At 38.7% G+C, this 12063-nt stretch overlaps 1 pseudogene; it reads left to right on the top strand.

Moving 5' to 3' along the window:
- The window catches only part of LOC126508786 (alcohol dehydrogenase class-3-like), a 28878-nt pseudogene extending 18917 nt beyond the window's left edge, over positions 1 to 9961 (top strand).
- Positions 9962 to 12063: the final 2102 nt, after the last annotated feature.

The following is a 12063-nucleotide window of genomic DNA, read 5'->3' as shown; positions in this document are numbered from 1 at the left end:
TCTATCACCCCACCTCTATGGATCTTGCTGGGATTCGTAGTTTTCCTTGGTACTATATGGTTTGATAATAGAAATATGATAAAGTCTTTATGAGCAGAGGTTGCACGTTTAAAAACAATTGAGAATGACAACAATCTTCTCAAGAATCAGTTTGAAGTTCTCCAGGAGGAGAACAGATCTTTGTTTAACATGACTCGATCAACTGAGGAAAATTTAAAAAAGGTACAGACTGATATTAAGGAGAAATTCATTACTATGGAAGAGGGAACAGCTGATTTGGATCGTAAGCTCCAGTCCCTTTCTGTAGGAACTGAAACATTACAGGCTGATATTAAGGAGAAATTCATTACTATGGAAGAGGGAACAGCTGATTTGGATCGTAAGCTCCAGTCCCTTTCTGTAGGAACTGAAACATTAGTGGCTGATATTAAGGAGAAACTCATTACTATGGAAGAGGGAACAGCTGATTTGGGTTGTAAGCTTCAGTCCCTTTCTGTAGGAACTGAAATAGTAACTGAGAGAATCAAAACTGCTGAATGTGACTATCGGATTTTGTCTAAAGCTTATGACAGATTGGCAGAAAGATTGTCAATACAAGAAGGCACGGTTTATGCCATAAAAATTATGTCCAAAGATGAGAACTTATCTCTAATGGACAAACTTCATACTTTAGAATCCTCAATGAAGGCTTTGGAACATAATTCTGGACAGGAGATACAGACATTGCAGAAGGCAATGGTGAATAGAATTGAAAAGATTGAGGAATTTCTAAATTCTGATGAAGAAGAACAAACGGTAGAAAGGCAAATTTTAACTACATCTGTGGGTAAATCCCTCCGGGACAATTTCCACAAATCTCTACCTACAGCTCTACCTGCCTTTCCAGTAATAACAACAGAGAAGGTGATTGGTTCCAGAAACCCTAGGGTCATTAAGGAAGATACATGGGAGCATGTCCGTATGAATGATCTCAAAGAAATTAAACAGGCTGTCATGACTTTCGGGATGCATTCCTCTTTTGTTAAAGAGATGCTAAAGTCTTGGGCATCCACAAGCAGAGCTACGCCATTGGACTGGCTCCAGCTGAGCTCTGCAGTCCTTGAGAGTGGGCCGCACTTAAAATGGAAATGCTTGTTCAGGCAAGAGGCTAGACTTTTAGAACAGCAAGAAAAGGCGAAGGGAAGTGACATCTCCCTAGATAAAATTCTAGGTGAAGGACGCTTTTCTGACCCTCAGGAACAAGCTAATTTGGACGAAAACACACTCTCCATATGCACTACAGCAGCCTTAAGGGCTTGGGACAGGGTACAAGACCCAGGACAGAGAATGGAATCATTTGTCACAATTAAACAAGGTCTGAGAGAACCTTTTAGTGATTTTTTACAAAGACTTACTAAGGCTGTGCAAATAGGGATACCTGACCCTGACGCAAGACGTATAATGATTGAGTCTTTGGCTTATGAAAATGCAAATGTGGAATGCAAAAAGATTTTGGGGCCTTTAAGGTTCAGATCAGCACCCTTGGAAGAATGGGTCTTGCATACACTGGATGTTGATACATTTGATTATGGCACTGAAGCATGGGTAGAAGAAGCAATTTCCAATGGTAAAAGGAGACACCAGAATACCAAATGTTTTAATTGTGGCAAAATGGGTCATATGAAAAGGAATTGTAAACAACGGATCTTCAGAAATAATAATAATGCATCTTCTAGAAATAACAGAAATAGGAGGACTCAGCCTTCAGGTTTATGTAGAAGATGTGGAAAAGGTAGACATTGGACGAATGAATGCAGGTCTACAAGAGATAGACAAGGCAACCTGATACAGACGGGAAACGTGAGAGGGGGGGCCTCACAGGCCCCCATGGCAAACATGGTTCAGTCATTTCCAGTTTCTGCAGAGAACGTGCCTCGTCAGGACAATTAGGAAACCTCATGCCTACTGTTACAAACGATAATGAGCAGAAAGATGAGTTACGTGTGTTTTGGCAAACTTCTATAAATGATCAAAGACCTAAGCTGAGAGTGTGTGTAAATGGCATTTTTATTACTGGCCTGCTGGACACAGGTGCTGATGTAAGTATCATTACCCCAGAATCTTGGCATCCGTATTGGCCTCTTCAGAATGTAAATGTTCAGCTCCTGGGAATTGGAACCCTATCTCGAGTAAGACAGAGCACAAGATGGGTTGAATGTATAGGGCCTGAGGGACAAATAGGAAAATTAAGGCCATATGTAGCCAATATTGCAATGAATTTATGGGGTCGTGACCTATTACAACAATGGAATACCCAAATTAACATTCCTGCTACTTCTAGAGCCTATATTTCTGAGAATAATATTAAAAGATATTACAAACGGAGAAAACCGGCCATTCGGGCCATACAAGAACAAGTAATTGAAGCCCCTTCAGAGATACCAACAGCCTTGCCTCTAAAATGGTTGACTGAGAAACCAATATGGACAAAGCAATGGCCTCTAGCTGAGGAAAAGTTACAGGCTTTAGAACAGCTGGTACAAGAGCAATTAGATGCTGGACATATAGAAGAATCTACCAGCCCTTGGAATTCTCCTGTATTTGTGGTTAAGAAAAAATCAGGTAAATGGAGAATGGTGACAGATCTCAGAGCTATCAACAAGGTTATTCAACCTATGGGTCCTCTGCAATCTGGAATCCCTTTGCCCTCTTTATTACCAAAAGGATGGCCTCTTATAGTTATTGATTTAAAGGATTGTTTTTTCACCATACCTTTACAAAAAGAAGATAGAGAAAAATTTGCCTTCACGGTGCCTACTTACAACAATTCTCAACCTTCCAAGAGGTACCACTGGGCCGTCCTCCCCCAGGGTATGTTAAATAGCCCCTCCTTGTGCCAATATTTTGTGAACCAACCATTGCAAATAATACGCAAGAAATTTCCCAAATCTATAATATACCACTACATGGACGACATCTTGTTATCCGATTCAAACATGGATACCTTGAACAGACTGTTTGAAGAAATAAAGATACTTTTACCTAAATGGGGATTGCAAATTGCTCCTGAGAAGATACAGAAGGGAGATTCTGTTAATTATTTAGGTTATAAAATAGGTTTGCAAAAAATTAAGACACAAAAGGCACAAATTAGGAGAGATCGCCTACAGACTCTTAATGACTTTCAAAGACTGTTAGGAGACATTTCCAGTCTACGACCAGCTGTTGGGATAACACCTGATCTAATAATTCATTTGAACAAAACCTTGGAAGGTGATAAAGACTTAAACAGTCCCAGAGAATTAACAGCTGAAGCAGAAAAGGAACTGACAATAATTGAGGAAAAATTACAACAGGCACATGTGGACAGGGTGAATCCAGAGCTCGATTGTATTCTCGTCATATTACCATCCAAAATTTCTCCTACAGGAATTTTAATGCAGAGAGATGATATTATCTTGGAATGGATCTTTTTACCACATAAACCAAGTAAAAAACTGAAAACTTATGTGGAAAAAGTCTCTGAGTTAATTATAAAAGGCAAGCTGAGACTTCGTCAACTAGCAGGCATAGACCCAGCAGAAATTATAGTGCCTTTCACTGCTGATGAACTAAAGAAATTATGGGAAGATAATGAAACATGGCAAAGAGCTTGTGCTAATTTTTTGGGAGACATTAATAACAACTATCCAAAAAGCAAGAGGCTTAACTTCATAAAGAGAACTTCTTGGATCCTTCCTCGAATCGTCCGTGATGCTCCAATAACTGGAGCCCGTACATTCTATACTGATGCCAATAAAACAGGGAAGGCAGGTTACAAATCGGAAGACTTGGGTAAGGTGGAACAAAGTCCTTATGATTCTGTCCAGAAGGCAGAATTATATGCCATTCTTATGGTGCTAAGGGATTTTAGAGAACCTATTAATATAGTTACTGATTCACAATACGCAGAAAGAGTTATTTTACATATTGAAACTGCTGAATTTATACCTGATGATACAGAACTAACCTCATTGTTTATCCAGGTTCAAGATTTGATCAGGAACAGGCTTTGCCCTATGTACATAACACACATCCGATCCCATACGGGTCTGCCAGGTCCTCTAGCACAAGGTAATGCAGAAATTGATCAATTATTGATTGGTAGTGTGCTACAAGCCTCTGAATTTCATAAAAAACATCATGTTAATAGCAAAGGTTTGAAGAAAGAGTTTTCTATCACATGGCAACAAGCTAAGGAGATTGTAAAGAAATGCCCTACTTGCTCTTTCTATAACCAAACGCCACTGCCTGCAGGGGCTAATCCAAAGGGCACCCAAAGGAATGAAATCTGGCAGATGGATGTGTTTCACTTTGCAGAATTTGGCAAATTGAAGTATGTTCACCACACCATTGACACTTATTCAGGCTTTCAGTGGGCAACTGCTTTAAGTTCAGAAAAAGCTGATTCAGTAATCACTCATTTATTAGAAGTCATGGCTATCATGGGTATACCTACACAAATAAAGACAGATAATGGTCCTGCTTATGCCTCTAGGAAAATGAAACGGTTTTTTGACTATTACAATATCAAGCATGTTACAGGTATACCATACAATCCTACAGGTCAAGCAGTCATAGAAAGATCAAATCGAACTATAAAGGATATGTTGAATAAACAGAAAGGGGTGGAAAACACCCCCAGAAATAGGTTACATAATGCTTTGTTAACCTTGAATTTTCTTAACGCTAATGAGAAGGGGACAACGGCTGCAGAAAGACATTGGATAATGGAAAAGTCTACTGAACTAAATCAACCAGTTTATTTCAAGGATGTGCTGACCTCACAATGGAAGCCAGGAGATGTGCTGCGTTGGGGAAGGGGTTTTGCTCTTATCTCCACAGGTGAGGAACAATTGTGGATACCGTCAAAATTAATAAAGGTTCGGTATGAAGAAGAAAAGCCATTTGGAAAAGATAAATAACAATTCATTCACAAGGATGGCGAGCATACTGATGGTAAGGAATTCAGGTAGGTTGGGGGCAGGGTTTTTTTTTTTTTTTATCTCCACAGGAAAATACTGATCTTCAAAGAATTTAAGGGACCCTGAATATTTAATAACTGATGGATGGAAAATAGTTACGACCCACTAAGACTCAACAGTAACATGAGTAAGTATTGATTATATATATATTTTCTTTTTTCTCTTTGAACGCTTCTTTATAAATATGTAGAGCTGGTTTTGGAGTTGGACTATGGCTCAGTCCCTCTTCAATTCCAAGCCTGTTGATAAGAGATATCTCAGAGTTTCTGTCTCAGATCAGGAGCCATGAAATGGGACAGAATGAGGATAATTATATACTTGATAAACTTTCTTTGCTTTTCCTCATATCTGTGTCTTTCTTTATATGTCAGAATATGTCCTTGTTGTTAATGTTTAAATTTCCCATAACAAGCAACAAATTTCCCTACAGTAATTTTTGAAGTTTCCAGGATGAAGATGGGGCCCCACAACATCAACTCAACCTGGTTTTTATGACGTCATGAATATTTTTTTTCTTTTTCTCTTTTTTACGCGCTAATATGAGACCTGTTTTTTGGTACCAACTGCACAAGACAATTTCGAATGGTGCACATTTTTGACAACACTCTGGCCGGACCTTCTCAAAGTGCTCAGGGACTAGTTATAATTTTCTTAGGTCAAAGGTTAATTTGGGAATTTTACCATCATTTGCTTTCACAGGAGCCCCTAAGGAGAACATCGCCCCCATGTCAGCTTGAAGCAATCTTAGAGGACGACGTCCCCTCTCCCAACAGAGTTTGCCCTCAGGGTTAGGGACATCTTTTAGTGGTTGGTTTGGGGTTGAGGGGATGGGGAGATGTTTTATGGAATTAGGGGTATGTTCGAAAAAAAAAAAGGGGGGGGGATTAACTGGTTTGATGGGATGATTGGTATTTGTGAGTTACTGTTTTTAGAAAATTGTATTGGTACTGTTTTCTGTATATTGACATATTGAATATTGAATGTGAGTGTTCCTACCTCTATTTTTGTATAAGAATATGCTTATATTGTATTGATACATCTACCATATCACAATGTACATTTCTACCTCTGATACTATTTATGTAATAACATTGTTTACATTTGATATGTAATGACATTGTTTACAGATGAAGATCATTGTCTTCATATATTGCACAGTTGTTTATTGTTTTAGTCTTTAAGTTAGATAGATATTGAGAATTATATAGATTAATAGTCATCTAAGTTTGTCATTTGTAATTAGACTAATCAGGTTCTTTAGATATATAGAGATTATACTCAGTATAGATAGATAATCTTCAACCTCTTTGGAGAGCTGTAGAATATGGCCTTTAATATAACTCAGAGTTTCGTGATAGTGAGACACAATTGCTCCTGGCAACACCGCTCTATTCCCGAGAGAACGTTGAGCACCAAAGACACTCCACTGGGAGCTTGTCTTCTTGGCAGAACTGGCCTTTGGGTTAAGAAAAGCCCATACCTCAACCACTGACAAAGATACAGAGCGTGCATCAATGGATACAACAGGACTGTCATATCCTGCCAAGACAGGGTAAGATAGTTTTGAAAAGTTCCTTGCCTTTAATAATGGTATGTCAGTTATGTTAGGCCTTAGCCAAAGTTGGTTGACTCAACATTGCAAACGAGACTTTGGGTGATTGCCCAGGTAGTCAGTTGTCTTTGTCAATTGTTACACATTTTGGATATATCTCGTTTGTTAAGTAATATTTATTCCCTTCTCGGATCTTTGATGGAGTTGAAGATTATATAATTGTAGTTACTCTCTACATTATTTAGACTCCTTGAGATAGAATGTTTAGCAAAACTTTTGATTCTCAGTATTGTTTGTTATATTTATTTGTTATTATTGTATATAGTTGTATTTGGTTTAGTTCTGTCTTCTTTAGACAAAAGGGGGAGATGTAGGGATAAGTCCCACCCCTTAGGGGGCGTGTTCGCCTCAGGCTAAAGTTTTCCTATAAATTTGGCGAGCGTGCTCCCAGCGCTCGCTTCTGCTTTCCTGGACTCCGCGGGAACGGTGGTTCTGTAAGTCTTTTCCTCCATTAAAGCTGTATATATTTTGACAATCTGTCTGCATTCGTTTACGCCGTTACACTCTTAAAAATCAACTTCCTGGGAGTAATTTTAGAAATGACTACAGCATTTCTAAGTGAAGTATAGTGAGGTATGGTTACCATAGAGGAAATTTTCCCACCTTAAATAGACATTTAATGATATTTGACAAAATTGTACACTCAGGTAATTACCAGCATAATGAAGATGCTAGGTATTTTAGTGATGATGAAAATTCATAATCATCAAAATATCCCCTTGTGTGCCATCCTTGGCAATTACAATCAAGCTGTTATAGGTGTTCATGTACAATTTTTGAATAAATGTAAACTATACTTCAGTTTGACAAAATCCTAGCAATGAGTTTCATAAGAGATATGTAAATGGATGATGAAATATATAAAAACCTATTGAGTAACTTTCTTCAATGGTTATGCAGTTTTGGTAGGGGTGGATCAGACTTGTTATTGCAAAAACGTATTACAAAAGCCGACTAAATTTAGGCATATGGGCTCAGAAAACCAGAAAATTCATTTAATACCATAATCAAATGGTATTCTTGTGGGCCGTTTTCCCTCATAACTTCAGTTTAAAGTTCCTGCATTTTATATTGTTTTAGAATGTTTTACTGGCTCAGCTCCATACATCATTTTAGGCCAAGCTCTCCAGTGTATATGGTTCTAAGTCTCTGATTTTAAATCCTGTCCAGAGTCTGGGTGCTCCCAGGAGAGACCCAGGGCCTCTGATACGGGGTGTTTGCACAACACAGGACAGGACAGAACTCTCTTTTGCTTTTTCCTGACTACACTCATCAAGTCTGCACATGTTCCTTCACCTCACATTCCAGGAAGAGCTAGAGCTGCCTCAGAAAGCAGACAAACAAGCAAACAACAAACAACTTGAGAATGAAGGAAATGAGGGCGTGGGTAGTGGTGATCCCTTTCACCTTCCTCAAGGCTGTGTTGTGCAAACATCCCTTCTCAGAATTCCTTGGCATTTAAAAGCACAAAACAATAGTGATATTTTCATTTAAAAATGTTCAGTTTAATTATGCTGAATTCTGTGTGATTTTAATGGATTTTTTTTGCAATGGTTGGTTGCTTTGTATAATTTTAGCAGTTTCCCCATATATCTTGTATCTAATAGAAAGAGCTCTAAGGGTCCCTAAGTGGTAAGATTTAGATTTGCTTCTCAGTTCCTAATACTTCATGTGTCAGCCTTCCCTGCATCTTGTTTCTAGGGAATCACTGACAGCATTTACTTTTCATCTATTATTCATACTATAAATAAACATTTTAAGAACATTTATTTTTCTGAGTCCCTTTTGTGGCATGGCCAGCATGGGTGTCACTCTGAAGATTTTACAGAATCACTGTTATCACCCGTTTCATCAACACTACCAATAGCAAAGTGGATAAAGTAGTAACAAAAATATGTTACAATTTTACAATTATTGGCATAACAAATAATATCAGCTCCTAAATATTATAAAAGAATAAAGTTTTGAGACTGACGTGAAAAAGTTGGATATGGTTGCATGTATCTGTGTGCTATGAAATGGTTATGCTATACTTTCTATGATTTCTCATATTGTACAGTATGTTATTAATCAGCTAAAGAACACAAAATGGAATGTTATAATATTAAATGTATAGCCTTGAGTGTAGACATAGCAGTCTCTAAGTGACCAATAGTTAGGTAGATAGATACATAGGTAGAGATAGTCTCCTTTTATGATGGCACATATTCCTTAGGGAGAAGAAATAGGTAGATGATCAGTGCACGGACCTGAACTTGTTGAAGGAGAGAACCCAGTGATCAGGTGAATGGCTGCAGTTGCCTGGGAGGCCGGAAAACCTCTCTCCATAGAGGAGATAGAAGTAACACCTCCAAAGGCTCACGGAGTCAAATTAAGATTAGTGCCACTGCCATTTACCACACCGATACCTGTACCCTGAGCAGAGCTGATCTCGAGGGTTGTGTTCTGGTGATCTTGAGACATGAAGGTGCTGGAATGGTGGAAAGTGTTGGTGAGGGGGTTACTAAACATAAGGCAGGTGATAGTGTCATCCCATTTTACTTTTGTCTGAGTCCAAAAACAAACCTTTGCCAGAACATGAGAGTCGCTCCAGAGTAAGGATTAATGCCAGATGGTACTGGCAGATTTGCTTGCAAAGGAAAGTCCTTTTGTCATTTCACGGAAACCAGTACTTTTTCTGAGTACACTGTTGTGGTTGACAACTCCACCGCTAAAACTGACCCTACAGCCCCTCTGGATAAAGCCTGCCTTCTCGGTTGTGGCATTTGAACCAGAGACTGATTCTGTCTGTTCCATTTTTGTCCTGGAAGCCCGGGAGTTGGCAGTGATCATGGGATGTAAAGTGGCTGGTGTATGCCAGATCATTGACATCACATCAATAAAGACAAATTCTCAAAGACCAAAGCATTCAGGTCCTCTGACTGTATTAACCCCCAAGATTTCAGTAAACCCATTCAGGAAGTACTCACTGAGATGCCAGATGGGAGGAGTGGACTACTCCTTCAAGACTATTGGCAGTATGAGGGGGGTGAGAGAAGCCCTTCAGGCAACCCACAAAGACAGGGGTCAGGTGTGGGGGTCGGGTTAGCGGGTCAGTGTGGTGGTTGGCTTAGCAGCTTCAGGTGAAGAAATCGTCACCCCTCCCTTTCACCTGGTGACAGGACACACATCGCCTTTGGAGGATAGGGGAGTAGAGAGTTTCTCAAAGCTGGTGTCTGAATATATGACCAAAAACATAGAAATTGAGTTTGTGCCTGGCCATGAGTTCTTGGACCAAATTAACAAATTCTTTCACCTGATGTGTCAGGGAAAAAGCACTGGAACTCTTCTAAAAATGTTATCTTGAGAAGAGAACGCTGTCCTTCCTGTACTTTTTCCTGTGATCAGATAGGGACAGAGACAGATTTGCAGGAAACCACTAGAAGGAATGTGTGCAATCATGGCTGTAATCAAAGCAAAGCAAATAAATAGTCACAAGTTGATTTTCTGAACTCTCCACATAAATACTTGCTGCTCATCAAAGAATATTTTAACCTAATAAAAATACGTTCTACAGAAAAAGAGAAGAAATAAGTTAACTAGACTAGTGTATGTGTGTGTGTGTGTGTGTCTGTGTGTGTGTACACACATACATGGATATCGAGGCCAGAGCTTAGTATGAGATGCCTTCCTATAGTGCTTTTTACCTTTTACTGTTTCGTGACATGGTCTTTCACGGATCATGAAGATTAGCAACTCAGCTATGGTTAACTAGCCTGACCCAGAGAGCCTCTTATCTGCATCTCCAAAACCTCCTTAAAAGCCAAACTTTCTTTAATAAGTTAATAATATATAACTTATAGCCTTGTGCCATTACACCAAAGACAAACCTATGTATCATTAAGTGCCTTCGTGGTCTGCAGTTCCTGTGATCATATTGTTTTTTTTTTTCACTGTATTTCATCACGTGCTTTGGCTTTAACTGAGACCACTGGCTAATCTAAGCCTGCATACTTGTTTATGGGCCTGTCATAGCAGAGTCTATGAGGTGGCAGAATCTGTTGTACACAGAATGATGAGTAATGATAACTATTCACACCCTCAATTTTGCTACATTCAAGTCTCCGGAGAGAAGAAAGGGGAACAGGATCAGAGACACTGACACCTGCATTTTAAAGTAAACAAACTTGTCCTTCATTACAATGAATTCAAATGAACTCAAGAAGCAAATGTGGCTTCCGAGGAAAGCTGTACCAGTGTCCAGTAGCTCCTAAGGGTCTCCATAGTAACTAGAATGGTTTCAAATGTTGATTTATTCCTCCAGGACCCAAGCAGATGTTTGGGTTTTCTGACTTTCTTATCACCCGAGCTATGTTCTGTTCTCCATAAGATAAGGATGCCCGGTATACAATCTGGGTATTATTTTTATGAATGGGTGCCCTGCTGTTGCATCCTGACAGTGTTATCAGCATAGCTTTACGCTTTTCTTGGTATTTTCCCTTCAGGAATGCTTATGCTTTTTGATAGTCATGTGAATCCTGCTTTATTCAAGTATACTGCTTGGAATTCTGACCTTTATGCTGGGCATGATAAAATATATTACAGTACTTTAAAAGGAGACTAACATTATTCTCAGAATGTTTTGAAAATGCAGATTCTTTTAGAGTAGTTATAATTTAAATGGCAACATCTGCTATCATTTCTAATGTATTTCTTATAAAAGTACTGAGTTAAAAATAAGATTTTCATGAGATGAAGCCCGGGTAATTGGAAATTGAATATGTTTGTAAAAACTTGTTTTAGTGCACTTAAGATTTTATGTTTTCACATGAATTAGTCATTAGAAACAAAATTATAGTATCTAAATTCATTTTAGGGACATCTATGAAAATTTAGCCATTATATAGGGCACTCAATCCCCAAGCCACAGAGGCAATTAAGTAGCTATTAATATAAAATGGGAAGCCTTATGTGAATCATATCTTTAAACTGATGTTCCACTGTGTGGCAAAGCATGTACTTTTGGCGTTTTCATGTTATCTAGCCCAGTGCCTTGATCCTATTAATGTTTAATTAGTGTGGGTCCTGTTTAATTTATTTTAAGATCCCTTTGACTTTTCCTGTGTTATGTACTTCTATATCCACCATCAATCTTCACAGAATCCTATGTTGGGAAAAATGCATCCTTTGCTCTGTCAAGGGACACTGAGAAAATTTTGCTTTCAGTTCCTAATAATCCTAATACACTTGATGGCCATCATTATCTATATGAGAAAACCACAGTTTCAAGTTAAAATGGGGAAAACAATTGCCCAATTACGCAGGTATTTGACATCATAGCACTGGTGGCCATTTGTAAAGTGCTGACTGCCTAGATCCATCACATATGATCTCTGCATCATTTCTTTAGGTTATTCATTACTCAACAGATCAGGTGAGCACATTGTTCTTCCAAAACAAAACTGCTTT

The sequence above is a fragment of the Alexandromys fortis genome, unplaced genomic scaffold, assembly GCF_014885135.2.
Source record: "Alexandromys fortis isolate MF-2015 unplaced genomic scaffold, M_Fortis_MF-2015_v1.1 scaffold_40, whole genome shotgun sequence".
NCBI classification, from domain to species: Eukaryota; Metazoa; Chordata; class Mammalia; order Rodentia; family Cricetidae; genus Alexandromys; species Alexandromys fortis.
The sequence above is the reverse complement of the archived record's forward strand: the minus strand, read 5'-3'. Positions and strand labels throughout refer to the sequence as shown.